The 20,923-nt window shown below is 37.2% G+C and overlaps 1 protein-coding gene across 1 annotated transcript in view; it reads left to right on the forward strand.

Annotated features, from left to right (window-relative positions):
* The window catches only part of ANGPT1 (angiopoietin 1), a 162,726-nt gene that overhangs the window by 21,197 nt on the left and 120,606 nt on the right, over positions 1-20,923 (forward strand). The window lies entirely within an intron of this gene.

Below are 20,923 nucleotides of genomic sequence, written 5' to 3' on the forward strand. Positions count from 1 at the left end.
GGTTAACAGTTGGACTTGATGATCTTAAAGGTCTTTTCCAACCTAAATGACTCTATGATTCTATGAGTAACAGAGATGAGTTTGTTGTAAAATGGTTACAAAACATGAACATTTTCAAAGGGATTTGTCTCTACACAGAGTTTTGGACCAAATTCCTCAACTTGTGCTGTTTGATACATACTTTTGACTTGGCTCCCAGGCAAAATGTCATTCATTGCAGAAGAAATAACTATGACAATGTGGATATTTAATTGACTTTTTATGAGTGAATATGACATTGCCACATATTTGCCTAAACCCACATTGTGTGAATTTTCAAACACATAAAGGAAAGCATTGTGTTTTTATATATTGTTATTATGTGCATATTTCCGAATTTAACACGTTTACTGTACTGTGTACAATTTTAGCTGACTCTTCATATGTTTCTGCATGTTTCCTACTGTAGGTCTTAGAAAAGCTGTGTTCATATAAATATTTAGAATAGCATAGTTTTGTTTGATTTACAATTTTTTTCAAATGTCTTTAGTTTGGAAGAACTAGCTTGTTAGGTCAAGCCACTGTTATCTCTGTTACATAGCATGTAAGGGAATGAACTATTGAAATACAGAAGCACAAACAGATTTGGTAAAAATGTAAGGAACATCAGCAGTAAAGCCATTACTCCACTGTTGAGTATAAAACACATGAAATTTTCTGTAGGAAGAAGGAATGATAAGAAAATTCCAAGGAACAATGTTATTATATCTGAAAAATTGTAGAAGACTTTTCAACTAAAGATAAATGATCAGGTCTTTTATCAATACCTCAAACACTCTTCGCAACAGAAAAAGCAGCTTTTATGTGAACTTGTAGGATTATCTATATTTTAATAGCCTTTTTTATGTTATCAAGACTAAGGAGTGTTAATACTAATTTGATTTTGATTAATTTCTCTCAGCGACATAAGATATTCTTTCTTTCTTGTTATATTTACTGGAATATCCACTGGCCTTGCTTCTGTTTCCGCTTATGTTGGCTGTAGATCAGTATAGCATCTCTGAGTTCAACAAAATGTAACTACAAGCAGAACAGGCATTGTTTTCTTTTGCATATGTACACATAATTTTGAACATATGGTTCCAAGCATATTCTTGATTTAAATTGTCACTAATTTCAATGCATGCTTGTTTTTAATTTTTGTTCTACTTTTATGTTTTGCATTTGTTGCCCAAGAGATTCATAGCCAGCTGCAAGGCTCCTTCTTTGGGCAATGCCCAAAAGGACTTAAATGAAGGCAGCTAGAAAACTCCATCGTATGAAGGCATGTCGTGGTCTAGGCCAAGCAGGCAACAAAGCACCACGAAGCCACTCAGGAGGATGGGGAATGGGGGTTGCGGTCAGTTCATCACATATTGTTTCTGACACCCCTTCCACCTCAGGGGAGGACTCCTCACACTCTTCCCCTGCTCCAGAGTGGGGTCCCTCCCACGGGAGACACTTCTCCATGAAATTCTGCAGGGCTGGTCCTTCCCACAGGCTGCAGTTTTTCACGAGCGGCTCCAGCATGGGTCCTTTCCACGGGCTGCAGTCCTTCAGGCACAGACTGCTCCAGCACAGGTTTCCCACAGGATCACAGCCTTCTTCAGGCATCTACCTGCTCCAGCATGGGGTCCTCCACGGGCTGCAGGGGGACAGCCTGCCTCACCATGGTCTTCCCCACGGGCTGCAGGGGAATCTCTGCTCCGGCGCCTGGACCACCTCCTCCCCCTCCTTCTTCACTGACCTGGGGGTCTGCGTAGGTGTTTCTCTCACATTCCACTCCCCTCTACACTGCATGTTCCCCTTCTTAAAAATGTTATTCCAGAGGTGCTACCACCCCTGCAGCCCCTCCCCTGCTACCAAAACCCCACCATGCAAACTGAATACAAAGTATCCAAAGATAATTAGGTTCCCTGGTGCAAGGGACTATGATGAGAAGTGAGACTGAGGGTGGTGGTTACAATCTGAATTAACACTCACTACTAGCATAGGAGATATTGAGAGTCACTACAGGTCGGCTTTCATCTGGCAGTAGTCTAACTTCTGGTGAGGCCAACTTTTCTTTCAGATACTCACTATACCAGAGAGGGACTGAAGAAGTTGTATTTTCCTCTTATTTCAACACATAATCCAAAGACAATTTGGCAGACTTTGGTATCCCTTTGGCCTAAGAGAACATTTCAGATATATATAATCTTTTTTGCCTTCCAGTTATGATCCAGAAATATCTAAGCTGCGTTAGTTGAGCATACTATCTTGAAGAGTAAGATGCAAAAAGGATTATGTCCCATCTAGAAATTCATGAGTGCTGTAAAAGAAGGATATTGAATGAAACTCAAAACATCTGCAATTCTGAATGACAGAATATATATTTTGGAAGAATCCTTTTATCACATTTTGTTTATTATTTACTGTCACGGAATCCACTTATACTGTCTTCAGAAGTAACATTAGCTAACTGCATTACAAATGTGAAAAGGAATCTCTCTTCAGCACAGACTGATTTGGTTGAAAGTTGGCATAATGTTAAAGTCATCAGAAATAACATGAGAGACTGTGCTGTTTAATTATCCTGTTAGAAAATGTATATTTTTTACCTGGTGATAGTGAAAATTGAGACTTACAATAATTCTGATGTAAGCACTGACAATTTTATATGTATCCATCATACTAATACTGACCTCTATTGCTTTGAGGGCAAGGTATAGCTCTTAGTAACACAATTTTAGTTTAAGTTTAGCATAGTTTTCTCTTGACATTAAATGCTGTTCTCAGTCTATCAGATTTGGTGGAATTAATAGCATGATTTAAATCTTGAATTTCCTATTCTTCCTGTCAAGAGGTTATATAGCGGTAAGAGACAAACACACACTGAGCTTCAACACCTCTGTTGAATACCCTGAACAATTGGAAGATGAATAGGAAACAAGATTTTAAAGATAGGAAGGGAGGACATTTTACAGAAGAAAAATCTTGCTCTTTTGTTTTTTTCCTAAGTAAAATAAGCTGATCACTTTTAACTTTTTGTCAGTTTAGTTCTCCATACTTCCAGTCATCACAGTGGCACTTTTCTGCACTTGTTTATATAATCTGAGTGTAGATGTCCAGAGTTGTACAAATTAGTCCTGTCTCTACATTTTTTCCCCTAGAAAACTTCAGCTAATAAGGATGACATTTGGTGGCAGAAACCTCCATTTCTAGATGTTAAATAACCATCTGCCTCCCCAAGCACCATGTAAATATTTTTATGGAAAATTGAAGCAAAAATTTTATTCAGCTGTAGGGCCATACAGGGATTACCTTTAATTTTCAACCTTTTCTTCACCACCTAGTTGCCTTGTTTCTTTCTTCCTTGTTCTCTTTTTTATTTATTGTAACTTGACATTAGATGATCTATTCAAGTACCTCTGTTCTTTATGGCATAATATTATTTCCGCATTAATATGTTTTTTCCTTTGGTCATTCATTGTAGGTAACTCTCCAGTTCTCACTCTATTATTCAGGTAGTTTCAGTAATCTTCCAATATTTTAAAATTAGGTTTCAGTTTGATGGGGAATTATTATTCATAATTATCTGTGAAAGGAAATGCAATCCTGGCTCAGAAACAGCCAGTCTGATGAACTGGCTATGTGCCACGGACCTTGGATTCTCTGAGATCCCAATGTGCGGAGAAACTGGAGTGCCTAGGAGTCAAAGCTGACCCAGAAACCTTGGCACTCAGATGCTATGGCTCCCATGAGCTTCGAAACTCCTGGCTTCATGTCTGTCCAGGCTGAAATTGAGCCAAGAGCTTGCTAACCTTGGAGGACCTGGGAGTCTGGACCTTTGCAGCTGGCAATCCCAGGACTTTCTGGGTCACAGGTCCTTGCGAATCCATTCAGTGGCTCTTTGCAGAACTGGGAGCCTGGAAATATCTTTGTGCTGGGCCACACAGGAGCCTGGAAGTGGAGGTGACAAATCCTGCCTGGAAAGTAGGTTTCCATTGCAAATTTGTATTTGAACTCCTTTTCTGAAACATTCCTACAAAAATAATTTGTAATTGTTTTAAGGGGAAAGAGTTTTGGAGTAGTGTTATGCATGTTAGCTTGAAGGGCCTCTGCAAGTGTCTGGATGTTTTGCTCTTGGAAACACTCATACATGAAAGAAGAGTGTTTGAGGTATCTTGCAATGGCTCCAGAAGTTTGATTTCAACTCTTGCTCCAAATTTGCCCTAGAAAGCAAGATGTGTCCTTGTTTTTTGATGACCCTGAGGTTATTTTCACATAAGGGTATATGCAGATGTGTGTATAGTATGTGTTTATGTTGGAATTCCACAATGGTCATAATTCTACTTCCCCTAAAATCAGCTGGAGTTTGGCAACTGATTTCAATTAAAACAGATTAGATGTTCATTCAGAAATAAACAGAGTCTTTTGGCATGTTGAGCTTGTGTCTTTTCATAATGGTTATGAGGCTTGTTGTTTTTTAAAACTGGAATGCATTTTGTGTAATTTATGGACATAAACTAAAATGAAAAAGAATTCCAGAAACAAGTGACAAGGTTGTTAGGGTTCCAGTAATGTGGATACTTACTGGTTTTAGCTAATTATTTTTTCTTCCTAAAGGAATAAAATACATCTTTAGTCTCTGGCTACAGATGCAGAATGTTACCCTTCCTTAGCACTTCAGTTTACCAGAACTTTTTGTGGGTGAAAGTCACTTTTAGTGACAAGATCAGAGTTCAAGTTCAATTTGGATTAGCCTCCAAACATTCAGATGCTTACTGTATCTTAATATTTGAATGCCTTTTGGGTAAGAACTGTATCAGCTTCTTTACTATGCAAAATCTGGACTAAGAATCCTACAGAAAAAGCATTTTGTCCCTCAGATTTTCTAATGCTTTTTGCCTGAGGAGCCAGGAAGCCTGTGAAACAGTCTTTCTCTCAGACTTTGTTGCTCTTTTACCAGGCTCTGAATTTTCTGAACTTTCCAGTGCATGATCTAATATGAGGGGAAAAGACAGCTAGATATCATCCTGCTTAGTCCAGTCTGTTTGGACTCAGGTCTTCTGATCAGCCAGGCAGTAGCTGTTCGCATAAAACGGCATGTGCTGACTCCCTATCGCTGTCCTAGCAGACGGGGGTCTCCTAGCAAGTATTGGCACTGCCACCATTACTTAGGAAAAACTCGCTCATCATCCCACTCTGCTGCTCGCTCTCTCGACCATGAATTGAGAGATAAGATACAGCCTTGGTCTCTCAAGCCATTTTCTGTGAAGCAGGGAGAGCTCCTAGGGACGAGCTCTGTGTGACCAGAGGGGTCTGCACTTGAAAACACGTTCTGCAGAGGGACAGGGCTCTGCTAGACTCTTTGTTTAACTCTGTCAGTTAAGCCATGCTAACTGAAACAATGCTTCTTGGGGTAGGACAGTGCAGTGGAAAAGCAGTCTTTGAAACAAAGGTTTAGAACCCCAATTTTTATTTTCAGGCTTATTATTAAAATTCAGCGAGCAGGAAAGCAGTTAAAAATGCTGTAAGGCACAAAACCCAATTCAAAGACCCTACTTGACCCTTAAAAAAAAGGTAAAGGGGGAAAAAAAAAGGAGCGAAGTGGTGGAGTTTCTATATCAAACTTTTTTGGCTGTCAAAGCAAGCAACACAGTCCATGTTTGGATTACCGAGAACAGAGATATATTTGCTGCTCAACAGAGACCTCCAGAATTGCATGTCACAGTATGCAATTACTAAGATGGATATGAAAAGGAAACATCTAAATAATATTTTTTTGCAAAAGAGAGGCTATTATAAATAGCTAAATGAAGCATCTCAGATAAAGCAGAAACTATTATGTTTGCTACTTTTTTTTTCTTTGGCCAAGATTCTGTTCAGCAACATTAAAGTTAAAGTTTAATGTTAAGAATATGCTTAAGACTCATTACAGTCATCTCTTAAACAAAAGTGCCAATGGACATTAGTTTTTAACTTTAAAATCACTCAGGTGATTATAGGATATCTTAAACTACAGGTTAACATATAGGGCACCTTTAGTGAAAGCAACAGCTAAACCTTTAGTGACTGTAGTGGATCCAGGATTGCATAAAAGAGTAAATGGAAGGACCAGTCACAGTATTAAGGTCCTCGTCCTTTTAAACAGGTTCTTATTGTTCTGACTGGGTTTCTCTTCAATAGGGAACTACATTCTTCTAATTAACAAAAAATATTCCTAAACAGACATAACAGCTTAACTTTCACAATTAACTAATCAAAACCATCTACTAACTTTATAATCTTTCTAATGATTTTAAAGGACCTGTTTAAGAACTTTACTCAGTCTGACCTCTGTGCTGGTAAGGTGTGAGGTAGAAGATGGGGAACCAAATGCTCCCCTGCTTAGAAGGTACTTGAGGTCTCATACTTCATGTTAGTGTTACATTGGGCCAATTTATAAAGAGCAGAAAGGTGTCAACACAGCTTTAGCATATAATAGAGTATATAAAGCCTAATCACAGCTTTTTAAGAATATTACTAGATGTCTTCTGTTAAAAGAATATATTTGGGTTCCTGATGCCAAGTATATAAAGGCACATCTTTTCAACTCATGATTCAAACTATCTAAACACCACAAAGGAGTGAAACATATTTCTGTGCTGTATTATTTCCTGAGAAATAATAAGTAACATGTCTCAGGTGCTAGAACACAGGCTCAGACTCTGAGTTCAAACATTATTCTCAAGGCTTTGTCCTTACACGTTCAGTGCTTAGGATGCAGATGCCTAATGTCTTATTAGATATAAATCTAAATTAAAAATGTGCTTCATGCTTATGTAGCTAACTGGACAATTAGAGAAGAAAAAAACAAATAGTGAGTGGAAAAAAAGGAAATGATAGGCAACATCAATTAAAGACTTGAAATAGTTACTAATGATACCACTTTTGTAAAAATTTTTGTAAACCCCTTTTTTCATTTTTTCTTCCTTATAAAAATATTATTTTATTTAATTAAGGTCTCACTTCTGCCTGCTTCATAGAATGTTGCAAAACACATAATCAGCAAAAGTTATACAAGCTAAATAATAATCACAAACATTTCTGAGCATTTACTTAGTGCTGAATGTCTACATTAATAGATGTCAAACTATTTGATTATCATTAATTGGATTTTAGAAAAGTTTACAATTTCAGAGGACCTGGCTAGGAATTCTTTTCATTATTGACAAAGTTTGTGTTCTGCTTTCTGTCAGTTGAAATAAACAGCTAGAAGATGCGTTACTCTGCAGCCGTTTTCTGTATTATGTTAAGGAACATTAAAGGGAGAACATTAATTTGAGGAGATTCCTTCATAAATTTTGTTCAGCAAGTCACCAAAGTCTGACAGTTAAATCTGATTTTTGTTCTGACCATATTAGAAAAAAAGAATTCTCTATAAGCTTTTATTTTTATATCTTGCTGATATGAATGGGAATTGAGATTATTTAATATAGATGACACATAAGCAACTAAGTCAGATAAGGACATGAGCAACTGTGAACAGAATAGATATGATTGTTAAGGAAAATAAACTCAGAGGTTTGGGGAGGCTGGTTGTGGGGTGATATATAAATAAACAACAATAATAAACTTATCTGGTTTTCAGAATGACATGGATAAAATGTATTTCCTTTTCTCTTATATTACAGTGGGAACTATTCTGTCACAAAGAACTACACCCTAGCTGAATCTTTCTTAAAAATTAATAAATATCTGTCCCTTTTCTTAAGTGCCTGATTTTTAAACATAAACCAGCATGTCCTTATACAAAAACTGTCTTTTAAAATGTATTTGGTATCACTCTTGCAGGATCTGAACACAGGAACCACATTTAAAATGATGTAATGGAAGAATATAACACTGTATTTCACACAGATTGGCTCATATTAATTTACAGGGCACTAGTCATGACCTGTCAGTTAAGGAGTCACAATATTTTCCATTATAAACCTCCCCTGAAGTTGCTCTTTCCTTTTTTTTGTCATCCATAAACTAATCCATGTGTATCATAGATGTTTATGCAGATTCCTGAACATTTTTGAAAAATACAAGTTTTATTTTAGATGACATTCAAAAAATAATACTACAATTGGTTTGCAGCAAAAAGTGTGTTGTTCATGTGCCCCTGGTACATTTGCCTAAGGAGAAGACTCATTCTTGGGGTTGCCTCCTCCAGACACCCCCCTAAAGCACCAAGCCACTCAGTCCTGGGCTGTGTCCAGGCAGTGAGGTAGGTGTGCTCCACGCTGGCTCCCCAGTCCCGACCTCCTGCTGATGCTCCCACTGGGGCAGCGCGTTGGACACAAGGACAGCATGTTGGACACGCAGGTGCATTCAGAGGGAGGGCAGTAAAGCAAAGGGTACTACCCTGTGGCAGGGGGTATCTGTGCTCAAGGACTCCACGGGAGGGATGTAGTCAATGTGTGTCTTCACACTCTTCATATTGCTGCTGCTGGGGTATGGGAAAAGTGACAGGCACAAACCACAGGTGATGTGTTAATCCAAGATATAGAATGGTTCAAGCAATTGACTTGTTTTAGCAGACTAAATGAATTGAAAGTCAGGAAACCGTTACAGTGGCTCTGAAGGGATTGGCTTTGTTTACTTGTTTCTGCCAAAATAGGAAATAAATGTGAATAATATTATAATGCAGTTGCACACTGTTACGCTGTCACTTGTAAATGCAGAAACTAGATCCGTTGACCTGTGATTCTCCTTCCATTTGGTAATGTCAAGATTTATGAGAGATGGTGAGTTTTGGAGATGTTCGTTTGACTTTTGCTTGGAGAAAAAAATGGAAGAGGGTAGTTTTGCCCTGAGGACAGAGACTTAAAGGTCAATATCCCCTGCTTTATGACTAACAGTGTCACAGGCTCTTATGTGACTCATTCCCAGGAAAAAAAACCTGTGGAATTAATGAAATAATCCCTATAAAGTTTTAGGTCTCTCCAAGTCTGAAACATATCAGAGAAATATGAAGTAATAATTCATTTCATGTTATATTCTTGTATGCATCTATTGAGTTGGGTCAGCTCACATTTCCTCTTTGTGCGGTTAGGAAAAAAAGTTATTGGTTTAGGCCAAAAAGTGGAAATTTATAGTTATAAAATAACATAAACACCAAAGCTTGTGAGAGTAATACTTACATTTCAGTTATGAAATAATCAGTTAGGTACTGGGCTGATTTCTCTTCTCAGCTGAGGGATGCTACAAGGTTTTATATAGGCTAGCCCTTGGATAACACAGACATAATACTAATTCTCAAAAATTATTTTGTTAACCCCAAACATTGGGTTGATTATCTCACTGCTACCTAAAATTCATATTCATATGAATTTAATGAAACATGGATGTAATAAGTTCACACTGTACCTATATTTGTTACCTACTTAGAATAGTGGTGGAACACTTTATCAGCTAAAGAGAGCAAACTGTTTACATGTTAATATGTAACAGATGTCTGAATCAGTTATCTCTGCTTACACTAAATATTATATTACATCCTTAATTTTTGCCAGTACACAAAAATCTATTGCCCTTGAAAATATACTTGTAGGTCACACCCATTTGAAATTTAAATAGGATGTCATATTAAATTGTGGATTTAATTTTTAAAAAGTAGAAGTATGAATCAGTACTTAAAATCACTTTAGTTGCAATTACATATTGCATTCATTATCTTGAATTATTCCATGATAGGAATTTTCCATAATAAAAAAGCATGAAACTCTAAAAAATTTCTCATGTACTGTTGCTGACCCAAACACAAGCAAGCAATACCATTCATATTATGATCTCAATTAGTGATCTACAGTGAAGGTCATTTAGAGGAAAAAAATCTAGCATATACATGAACTATTGTTTCCATCTGAGAAAACCACAATTAAATTCTAATGTTTTTGAACTCTGAACAGAGGTAGAGACAAAATGCATTATTATTCTTCACTTTCACAGATCAAGATATCAAAAATAAGTTTTCAGCAATCTCTCATAAGAAAGAAAAAAATTTAAGGTTTAATAACAAATGTATCTTTGTCAAGATTTGCAATCACACTTGTTAGAACAGAAGACAGTAATTTAAATCATTTTTCCTATACAAATTTCAGTAAGATTTACAAGAATTTAGGAGTGTTTAACAGCAGAGGGCATTCTAATTTTCTGCAAAGGTAGTAAAAGGACATTTTAATTTACATAAATACTGTGAAAGTATATGTATAGTATATATAAGTATGTATACAAAAGAACAGAAAAATATAAATACAAGGCAAAATCTCACAGTGAAATAGTAAGATCTGCATACATTTTAAGCAGACTGTCTTTACTGTATTATGTGTTTTGAAATTAAAGATAAGTCACTAATATTTCTTGCTTTTTGGGTCCATATTTGTTCCATATTATTTGTTCATATGGAAGCTGGTTTGGATATATGTATGAATGTATGTATGCATTCATGCATGTGTTTATATATATGTATGCCTTCTATGTTTCAGTCTGTGGACTGTAACAGAAGAAAAAGTTGAAGCGCTTGTTATAGTCAATATAAATATATTCATGTGAAGTTGAAAGGAAATACATACATATATACACACAGTTAATATAAATATATTTCCTTTCAACTTCACAGTTATGAGATGCCCAAGTGACTATGTCACTTTGGAATACCTACCTGTATGACTTAAGTATTTAATCTTTTTCTATTATATAGTCCTGCCATTCTCTTTCAGGCAAAGTTCCCACTGAAATCAGGAGAGGTTTAGTCTGAGCAAGCGTTTTAGGTTTAAACTTTTTATTGAGAAGTATCTGTCAATAATCCTCTTTTCAAAGAAAGACTATGCTCTGACACAGCTTCAACACTGTATTCTGCTAATTTACTGTTTTTAAACTTACACTTAAAAAACACATTTATGAGCATGTAATTTAGAAATTAACATCTGGAAGCTCAGAACAGATGCAGACTGAGAGTAAGGTGGCTGGAGAAATGCTTCCCATTTACTGGTGCCAAGGGTTATATTGAATTTGCTTCCTGGAGCAGGAATGTGAGGCAGTGCAATGGCTTTCATATGTTTACAAATGGTGCATGAAAAGCATCACCGTTCAGCATTGTTTGGGTAAGTTAGACCCACAGGTTGTATACTCAGCATGGATTTTTCCTGTCACGAGAGAGGATAAGCTCATCAGGTCCATTAGGTCAGAGGTTGAATAGGAAAGGCAAGAGACCATGCAAGAGTTCCCACCACTATGCCCTACTTGTAAATAAATAGAAGACTTCAGTCTCCAGCACTATCAAGTCTTCTCTTTTCACAAACACTTAATTCAGCAGCACAAATAGGCTTTTTTTTTTTTCTTAAAAGATAAAAAGACACCTACAGATCTTATTCTGTTTGCCTGGGCCTGTCTGCCTTTCTTTACCATTTGTGATGATTGATTGTTTCTGTGTTTCATCAATTAAAAATGTTTTAGAGTACAAAGTCTTCAGCATGTTTAATAGAGTCTGCTTAAGTAAACATCCTCCACCAAAGCAGCACAAGTAGAGCTTAAAATAAATACTGCTACTGTGCCAAGTTCATAATTGCTTGCACATTTAGCACTTTACCATGTCCTAAGCATAAGTCACAAAAAAAGAGCTTTGTGTACTTACTGTAGTTGTCATGAAAGTATAGACATTTAAGTACTGCAGGGTATTTACATTTTTGAAATATTTGATTTTCCAGTTTATATCATATATAGAATTCATTTCAAAGAACCAAAAGCTGAGCCTAAAGATGAGCAGTGGTCAGGCGTTGTCAACAAACTAGCCACCTGAGTGCTTTGATACTAATTTCTTTCTGCCAACAGAATAAATTTTGAAGGATACAACGTGAAAGGATCCAATGCATCTGCCACTCCTAGTGTTACCAGCTTTATTGGAAAGGCAGACATCTTCTGTGATTTTATTTCAAGGTAGATAAAATCTATTAAAGTCAGGCAGCAAATACCTGTTACACCCAAGAAAACTGACCTTAACAACTGCGTGTTTCAAAAAGATATCACTGAAAAGTTTTACACTCAATTATATTTGGGGGATATGAATAATTAAGAAAAATCTTTTATGGAGAGTAATTTATGCATTAAAATCAATGCAACTTAAAAAAGGGAAAAATATTTATACTAGAAAAATATATAAATCATAAAAGTTACATAAATGTAATTTCTTCCAAATTTAAGACACTTTAAAGTGCTAAAATGATGTATAAAACCCTTAGGGTAAATTTGATTCAAGCCCAATATATTGAAAATGTAGTCTGCAAAAGAGATTAATAATAAGCTTTGAAACATAACGAGGAAACCGGATATAAAGTTGATAAGTGATAATACAATGTTAAAAAAAGAAAAAGAAAATGAGTAGTGTGTAGAATACCAAGAATTACAGATTGTCTTTTTTGGTGACTGTTGACTGCAATCGGGAATGTTTGCCAAGATTTTGAAAAGCCATTAATGTTTTGTTTGTATCCACTGCTGATACGATTGATTCAGGCATGTTAAAAAGAACAGGTTTTTGGAACAGAGATACTCAACTTCCCCAGATAATCAAGCCTTAAACAGGCAAGATATGCACAGACAGACTTTGCATGAGCCTTTACAGGAATCAAAGGTAAATTTGCTGCTGACCATGCAGTGAATCTTAATTTGTCGTCTTGAAATGTGGCCTGCAGATCACATCCTCAATAACTTAGCTTTTCCAGGGCGTGTGTTTGACAAGCTGGATTATATTTTAGGCAAACAGGGTATCTAGTTAAGTTAGGTCCAAAACTCCAGGTTTGTCTATCCCTAAACCTTGAGGAAATCTGGCGTTGGAAGTAGGCATATATAAATGGAATGGCTGTGGCTACATGCTTCTGGAATATCTGCCAGGATGCTCCAGTATTTATCTGTCATCTTTGCCTAACTTTTTTCCCTAAAAAGTTCTCACATACTGTCTTCTCTATCACTGCTGAAAACTTCATTTACAGTCTCATTGTGTAGAGTGAGGATGCATTTTTTCTACCACTTGCTGAGAAATGTAATCCAAAAAAGTAAGTAGAAGGAAGTTCTGAAGAAAAGATAGTCAAAGTGCTTCCCTTTGAAATTTAGCTTTAGCTTAAATCTGAGTTCCAGTTTTTCCGTCTACAGCCTGTTCCACCTTCCATATCTCTTTCATTTTCCCTCCACCATTCCTTTGGGCCTGTGAAAATTTAAGCGTGGTGATATGCTTAATAAATGATAAAAAGTAAAAATTAATAGTTATATTATTAGATGGTCACTAGGGGGTTTGTGTCCTGTGTAACCTTTTTCAGATTTGAAAAGTTCCCATGCTTTACAGTGGAATTAAAAATACAAGATAGCCATTTGCGTATGAATGAGAAATCAACTATTTAAAATACAGATTATTGTAAGAATTCCTACCGGTTATATTTGTGACATGTTTGACCAAGCCCTTGGCAAGCAGAGCGTTCTTGTTTTGAAGTCCAAAAAATAAAATTGCTATATTAGGCAATGTTCTTCAATATAAATGAAATACTAAATTAGAGGTTTGCTTAAGCACGCAATAACCATTCACAAAACTTAAAACTAGGTCAAGAAAAGTTTTCATATTTCATGAGCCTGTATGCATTTGGTTGAAATCGTGTCTCAATACTTCCAGGCAATTGTTACATTTTATATTGCGTTAGCAAAAGGAAGTACTGCATTGTTAAGAAAAAAATGAGTCTTCTAATTGACTACTTCAATTAAAAAAACACATTAAATGTTGCAATTTCATAGCTGAGCAATGATACAGTGCATTTGCCTGAAGACAACAGAGCACTACAACTGCCCCACAAATAAGTGGCACAACAATGCTATGCACCCAACAGAAGAAACTAAAGCATTACAGAGAAAGGAAATTTTAGCAAACAGGTTTGCATCACTTAGCAGTTCAGTTAATCAACTTACTTTGATAACAGATTGAAAAGTATATTTAATTACATACCAATTATGATTCAAGAACATGAGAATGAATATCTGATCTAGAAGGGGAAATTTCTGAAGGAAATATTATCCTTCTGTGAAGTGAATGTATTGAAAGTGTTTTGTTTTATTTTTAAGAGAGCTAATTAGCCTGGAAAAGAAAGATAGACCTATGCAAGTTAAGATAGCAAGTAATCTCTTAGTCTGGACATTTACCTGATATGGAGCCAAGTACTGATTTTCAGGATACTCTTTCCTTCTTTCTCTCTGGGTTTTTTGTGGTTTTGGTTTTTTTTGTTAGTTTGTTTTGTTTTCCTTTTATTTCTCATCTCCTCTCTCTCCTAAGCATATCTGAGCATGTGTTGTAGGTATATATGATAACATTAAATAGGCATCTAAAGATGTATTAGAAATTGTACCATAATGTACTTATCTAAAACGGAGTATGTGGCTAAACTGTGGAAACAGTAAAAATTTAGATTATAACATTGAAGACATCTCAAGAAAAATGGAAATGTTGGATTCAAAGGTAGTTTAGTATAAGAGTTTTGATTACTTCATTGTAAATGCACAGGTTACGTAGTCTTTTTGCTGCTACCATGGATCTGCTTGAAGACTACTGCTCTAGTCTGTCAATGGCTTTCTTGTACTGCGAAACCTAAATCGGGATGCAGAGCTCCACATGTGGTCTCGTGAGTTCCAAAGAGTTCAGGGCCTTTTGCAGTTAAGTGCCAAAGAGGGAGGAAGCCTCTCAGCCTGCAGACTATGGTCTTTTAGTGTGCTTGTGGCTGGCCTTCACTGCTGCCGGGGCACCCTCTCGCTCGACTCCAGCAGGACCCCCAGGGCCTCCTCTGCAGAGCTGCTCCACAGCCAGCTGACCCCCACTCCACGCTAACGCACCAGGTGGTCCCTTCCGGGGGGCATGATGTTGTACCCACCCATGTTGAACTTTATTAGGTTGCCACCAGCCCATTTCTCTGACCTGCTGAGGTCCCTCTGAACAGCAGCCCTGCCCTCGCACATATCAATTGCTCCCTGAAGTTTGGTGTCATCTGAAAATTTGCTAAGAGTGCGTTTGATTTCTTTTTACTAGTTGATAATTGAGACATCAATCAGTGTTGACCTCCAGTACGGACCCTGAGGAACAGCACTTGCAGCTACCCATCAGCTAGATTTTAGCTGAAGCAGACCAGCCAGTTTTTCACCCACCTCTTAGTCCAATTATCCAGTCACCTGCTCCCCAGTATGGCTACTGGGAGGACAGGCTGAAAGTCTTGCTGTGTCAAGGTACACGGTACCTGCTACTGTCCCCTCATCCCCACAGCCAGCCATGCTGTCGTGAGAGGCAAGCAGAAGAGATACGTAGGGGTCACCTGAACTGACTGAGGCCTCATTAGAGCAACCTGTAAACTGTGTATTATCTGTTTTATCTTCTGTTTCTTCTTTAGTACGTAAACATCTGTAGCATGCTACTAATGTTTTTTAAATATTAAAATAAGTTATTAATTTAAATGATCAAATGTTGGGTGTTACACACTTTGCAAATATTCAGCTTCAGGCAATAGTTAGATACACATCAGCATCCACATCAGGCCACTGATACAATTTTGCTTCATTCAGGCAGCCCCTTGGAGTTTGATAAAGTTCTTGGTTAAAAACCACCAGCACTTAGGTCACTTCAGTCCCCAATTCTGAAAATCCAACATCTCTTCTTGAAACAAAGTCCAAACCTAGTACTACATTATTTGTGTGTCCTGTCCAAAGATCTAATGTTTTAAAATCAAAGGACTGAATACAAATTAGGACTTTTTTTTTTTTTTTTTCATCAAACTTCCAATAGTCAGGGGATCTGGGGAGACTGAAGAATGCAACTTTCAAAGGATATCAGGCCAGAACTTGTGTGATGCACCGAGATCTTCCTCTGTGCCAGGATGCTTTTTAGGTACAAAATGTGACAGATTATGATGAAGCAGGGTGAGGCAAAGCTGCCTTAAAAAATCCTTTCACAATTAAAGTCATTGAGTTCATTGACTGAATGGTACTTAGCAATCTAACTTTCCACAGATAATTGCACATGTAGAATTGCAACTATGTTGTCTTTTTATTAGGGATTTATTCTACAGTGAAGGAAATATTCAGAACTTTTAAAAAATCTTACACAAAAAAGCCAATATGAATGAAGTATCTACATACAAATGAATTTTATAATCATTTCAACTCCTCTATGAGCAGAAAAAATGGTCCTTTCTGTCTTTTACAAATGACTTTGTGTTGCAATGAAGGTCCCAACTTTTTCAAAGAGTTTTAAAAGTTCCATTTTTCTGCCTATCTAAATGCCATGGTGCCATACATTCTCCTCTGAGAGGGAGCAGAACTGTCTTCACGACACCCGTGCTCAAGAAGAACAGCATGGTTTTCTCTGTGGTATTGAGGGAATAATAGGTTAAGTGACTTTCTCAAGGACACAGGAAATCTGTGGTAAGGCAGAAAAAGGAATCCCAATATCATGAAACTCTAGACAGCAGTGTTAACCACCAGACCACCAAAGCTCAGGCCTGAGGCACACTCTGCTGAGGGAAAAAAAGTCAAGCTGAATGTTTCAAATTGAAACTGGTGGGACTTCCAATCCCTTCCACAGTTGCTCCCCAGCAGAGCTGCATGGGACCTCGTGCATCTCCTGACCTCAGAAACAAAAGCTCTGAAGGATACACGGTAAGGAGTGTTGCAGGGGACGGCCTCATGTGAGCTGGAACAGCAAGGAAAGGACTACCTGGACGGCACTGCATGTTGTGCCAGCTTTCAGGTGTGCTGCCAGCACGGTTTCTGTGTCAGTAAGAGAACATTTTGAACAAAAAGAGTTGCGGACCCCTCTAATCAGAGTTGTACTTGACATTTGCAGATCACACCAGGGGAAACAAAGACAAAAAATGAAACTGAAAGCCTAAAAAAGGCTTTTTTAATAGCCTGCATAGCTTGGGATTGTGGAATGGGTGGCACAGGAGAGCCCGGCGTCACTCTTGTGTGGTTTCTAGCAGTGGCAAGCGCAGTAGTCACAGAGTCACCCACGTACAGGACTGAGCAGGGACAGTGGCTGCATACTACACCTCACGCCCTCTCACTGCAGCCGGACGGTTGGGTGGGATGGACAAATTGCTGGTTATCTTGATTAGTGCATTTAACTCTGGATAAGGGGGAGACAGGACGTTAGAGACTGTTCAGGCACACTGAGTTAATAGAGGACAAGTGAGAAACAGCAAGAGGGTTTCCCAAGTTTCTTTTACAGGGCAAGGCTAGTCCATCTTACACTCTTCTGTTGACCAGTTATGGAATTAATGCTTAGCTTTAAAATCTGTGAAATTTATTGTATATTCATAATTATCACAGCAGCTAATTTGCTATTGTTAGGATGAATGTTGGATATGGTTAAAATAAGCATGGAGGTTGGGTGGGATTACTTTGGTTGGGATTTTGTGGTTGGTCTTTTTTATTATTTAAGAAATGCTACAAATAACTTAAGTGATTTAAAGGCAGTTTTTGGAAAGCTTGAGGTGAATGAATAGTAAATTCACTTTTCATAATATCCTAGGAAATTCCAGCACTGATTAAAAGGAGAGTTCTTTTATTTCACAGTATTGCTTCATAATTAATAGATAAGAATTTGTGTGTAGAGGATTGCACTTTCTAGTGCTACTTGTTCTAGTCTAAGTGTAAAAATCTCCTTTTCTTTTTCTTTGTCTTTAATTTACCCCCAGAAAGCTGAATTTCTTGGAATTACCATAGTATGGAAAAATATTTCCTTTCATGTAGAAACAAAATTAATGAACTAGTCACTCATATTTTCAGGGAAAAAAACGTATGGAAATGTTGCCTGCACTTACAAGAGACGAAGAAAAATCTAAAAATAAAAACAAACACTGAAAATTGACCCTCCTCTTCAATACTCATAATTTTTTTTTCAGATAAGAATTCATAATGTTTCAATGACATTTGTAAATTGGTAAAGCCCTGAGTTTACCAGATAATACAAAAGGAACCACTGAAATATCTTGTTTTCCTGTATAGAATTATCACAAATACATGAAATTTTCTAATGCCAAATTTGGCAAATACTCTAATATTTCACCAGCTATGTTGCCATAAATGTTGTAATTCAAATTACGGGGTCTGTGTCCCTAGAAAGTTTTCTTCCTTAGCATCTCCAGGACAACACTGTTGCAAACTCTTAACATGGATTTTGGGAAAAGTCATAATAGGAATGGGAAAATCTGTCCTGGAGTTCCTCATTAGTGCTCCAGTTTCCTGGAAGACTTGTCCCCTATATACACAGCATCATGCTGGAAATAATTTGTCTAACTGATGTTTTAGGGCAAGAACATTTCCAGACGGACCCTGATCAGCATCCCCCCACCTCCATTCTGTTTTCTTTGAAAATAAACTTCCAAAGTGGAGACTCTGATTCAGCAGGAAATACAGTGGTTAAATTGGAGATCCTCTTTGGAAAGAGAGGACTATACCCATAGGTGGTCAGGCTGACATATTTTAGGGTGAAAATGGACTGTCCTTTTGGAACTATAAATAAAAGAATAAGAGAACACTGAAATACTTGAATTGCATTTTGATGCGTGTTTTTACTCCCTTACCAGAAAATGAATTAGAGACTAATCCAACAAGCTAAATAATACTCTTTCCTTCTCATCAGACAAGTTTGAAGAAGTTGCAATGAGAGAGATGGTTGAAAGGTTTAGTGAGATTAGGCTCACTCATGTAACATTTTCACCTGACAAATGTTAAACTGCTTTTGTGAAGTGCAATTGCTAAAAGGTAAGAGAATAAAATCCCCAAGTTACACATTTTAATTTCAGTCACAAGAGAAAATATAAAGCGACAAATTTACCTGTACTTTGGTATTTAGCTGTGGTAGGTAAAAGCTGAGGAAAAAAAAAAAGTTTTGGTATCAACACGGGCAAATACCTTGAAGAAAGAGTTTGGCATCTGATTCCAGATTAAATTTCATAGCTAGATCTTTCCTCTGGTCCTTTTCAGGCAGAAACATAGGGACAGAAGCACTCAAACTCCATGGCTGTATTTGAATTTTGAAACTTGGCACTGTTTCTGACAGTTGCCAGTACCAGATGTTTCTGAAGACAGTCTTTATTTATTTTTAACTCTGTTGATAGGAGCCATCTGCTTCCCAAATATCTCAGCTAAAGAATGACTGTAATATATATTTAATAATTAACTGGTAATGAGCTGAGCTGAGCAACTTTACAATCGAGTAAGCATTTGTAAATCCATTCTATTCTTCTGCTTACCTAATGGGATTTTAAACTTTTGGGATTTGCAGACCACAGTGTTTTTCAGTGCTTACCAGTGGATGAGGACCTTCGTATACGGATATGAAGCTAACTTATTTTTCTTTGATACTTTTCCCAAATTTCTTAGGCAAAGGCTATGCACTGAAAAATCAGCTGAATATACCTTAAAAATACTGCCAAATGTATATTCTGAACCTAAAGTATATTCATCACAGATAAAATGGCAGTTAAACCTTGAAAAGACAAAAGTGGATCAGAGTAAAATAGAATCAAGTTATACTTTGATAAATTTGCTTTCTAAGTTTCTCCGGTGCTCATCCATACTGTGTAGAGTTTCACTCAATTTATCAACGGTAAAATAAGCCATTCCTATTAACAAAAGTTCCTGCTCAAAGAAAATAATGGAAGTTTGTGGAATTTCTCATACAAATCTTAAGCTGGCATCCTGATCCCAATTTTCTGTGTGTTGATTACAAAGATTTTTTTGCCTTCGTTGTTAGTTCTTACAGATTTTGGCCAGTACATCTCACTGTTAAGAATCACTGATGATCTATGATTTATAGTTGAATGTCAGCACCAATTTTGAAAACATGAATGTTCTTTTCTTCAGAATTGCTCTGAAAAATCCCTTGAGAAGGGGAGAACTGTCTGGCCCTTCCATTTCCAGTCTGAGCAGGAAGTTCAGGGGAACAAGAAAGCTAGAATAATACCAGAATATTTGTACAAAGTTAAAGCTGAATCTGGAGTGAAATCAAGTGTATGCTTTCTTTCTCTTTTTTAATTAGGCGTGTAATGCTTATCAGCAGATGATTTTATGCTGGTGCTTTGGTCACATCTTAAGGTTGCCACAAAGCCCTCCTCTGTAATAAGAACATGACTCCTAATATTTTCTGCCTTTATGGTCTGCACACCGTGGAAACATCATGTGGATTTATTGTACCCTGAGAAGACCACCTGAGAAGCTGGGCTTGGGAGACACAGCCAGTTTCTGAACTTCCCAGGGTTCTAGATTAGACACCCAAGCCACAGCACATACATTGACCCATGTCATCTTCTCCTTCTTCTGTGCCTATCCTGGTCTCACATCCCCAGTCCCTGCTGCTTTTTGAGTCGTGGTGGAGAGTACAGATTTTGCTAGCTATGAAGTGCAGAGGCAAGAAAGGCACTTTGTACACAACAATTATTTTTAAGCACCATACTGCCCCATATTTAGCCATGTATGATCATAAGATACCTAAAGGAAAACACAAACAGTGAAACTACTAAGGTACTTAGCATCCCTCTTTTGTCTCTAGAGTAGTCAATGACTTAAAGCCCTGTTTTTCAGTTTTTACTCAGAAAGTAATTTTCATTGGCTTCTGGCTGGTCTCAGATCGATTTTTATAGCTAAATATTTTGTGTTTTGGGAGTTCAGTCTTAAACAAGGACAAAAGTGCTCAAACTCCAGTGTTGTCTTTGAATTCTGTAGGTTGGCAGGTTTCTAAGGCAGTTTTACCTGCCTTGGCATGAAAGGAAAACAGGGAAAGTGGGTGAGAATGAATAACCGTGAAGCTGAGCTTCTTCACAGGTGGACAATTTACCAGCTCTATAAAGTAGGAACTAGGAAATGTATCGAA

This window comes from Haliaeetus leucocephalus, unplaced genomic scaffold (assembly GCF_000737465.1).
Source record: "Haliaeetus leucocephalus isolate CR32 unplaced genomic scaffold, Haliaeetus_leucocephalus-4.0 Scaffold555, whole genome shotgun sequence".
In the NCBI taxonomy this organism is placed as follows: Eukaryota; Metazoa; Chordata; class Aves; order Accipitriformes; family Accipitridae; genus Haliaeetus; species Haliaeetus leucocephalus.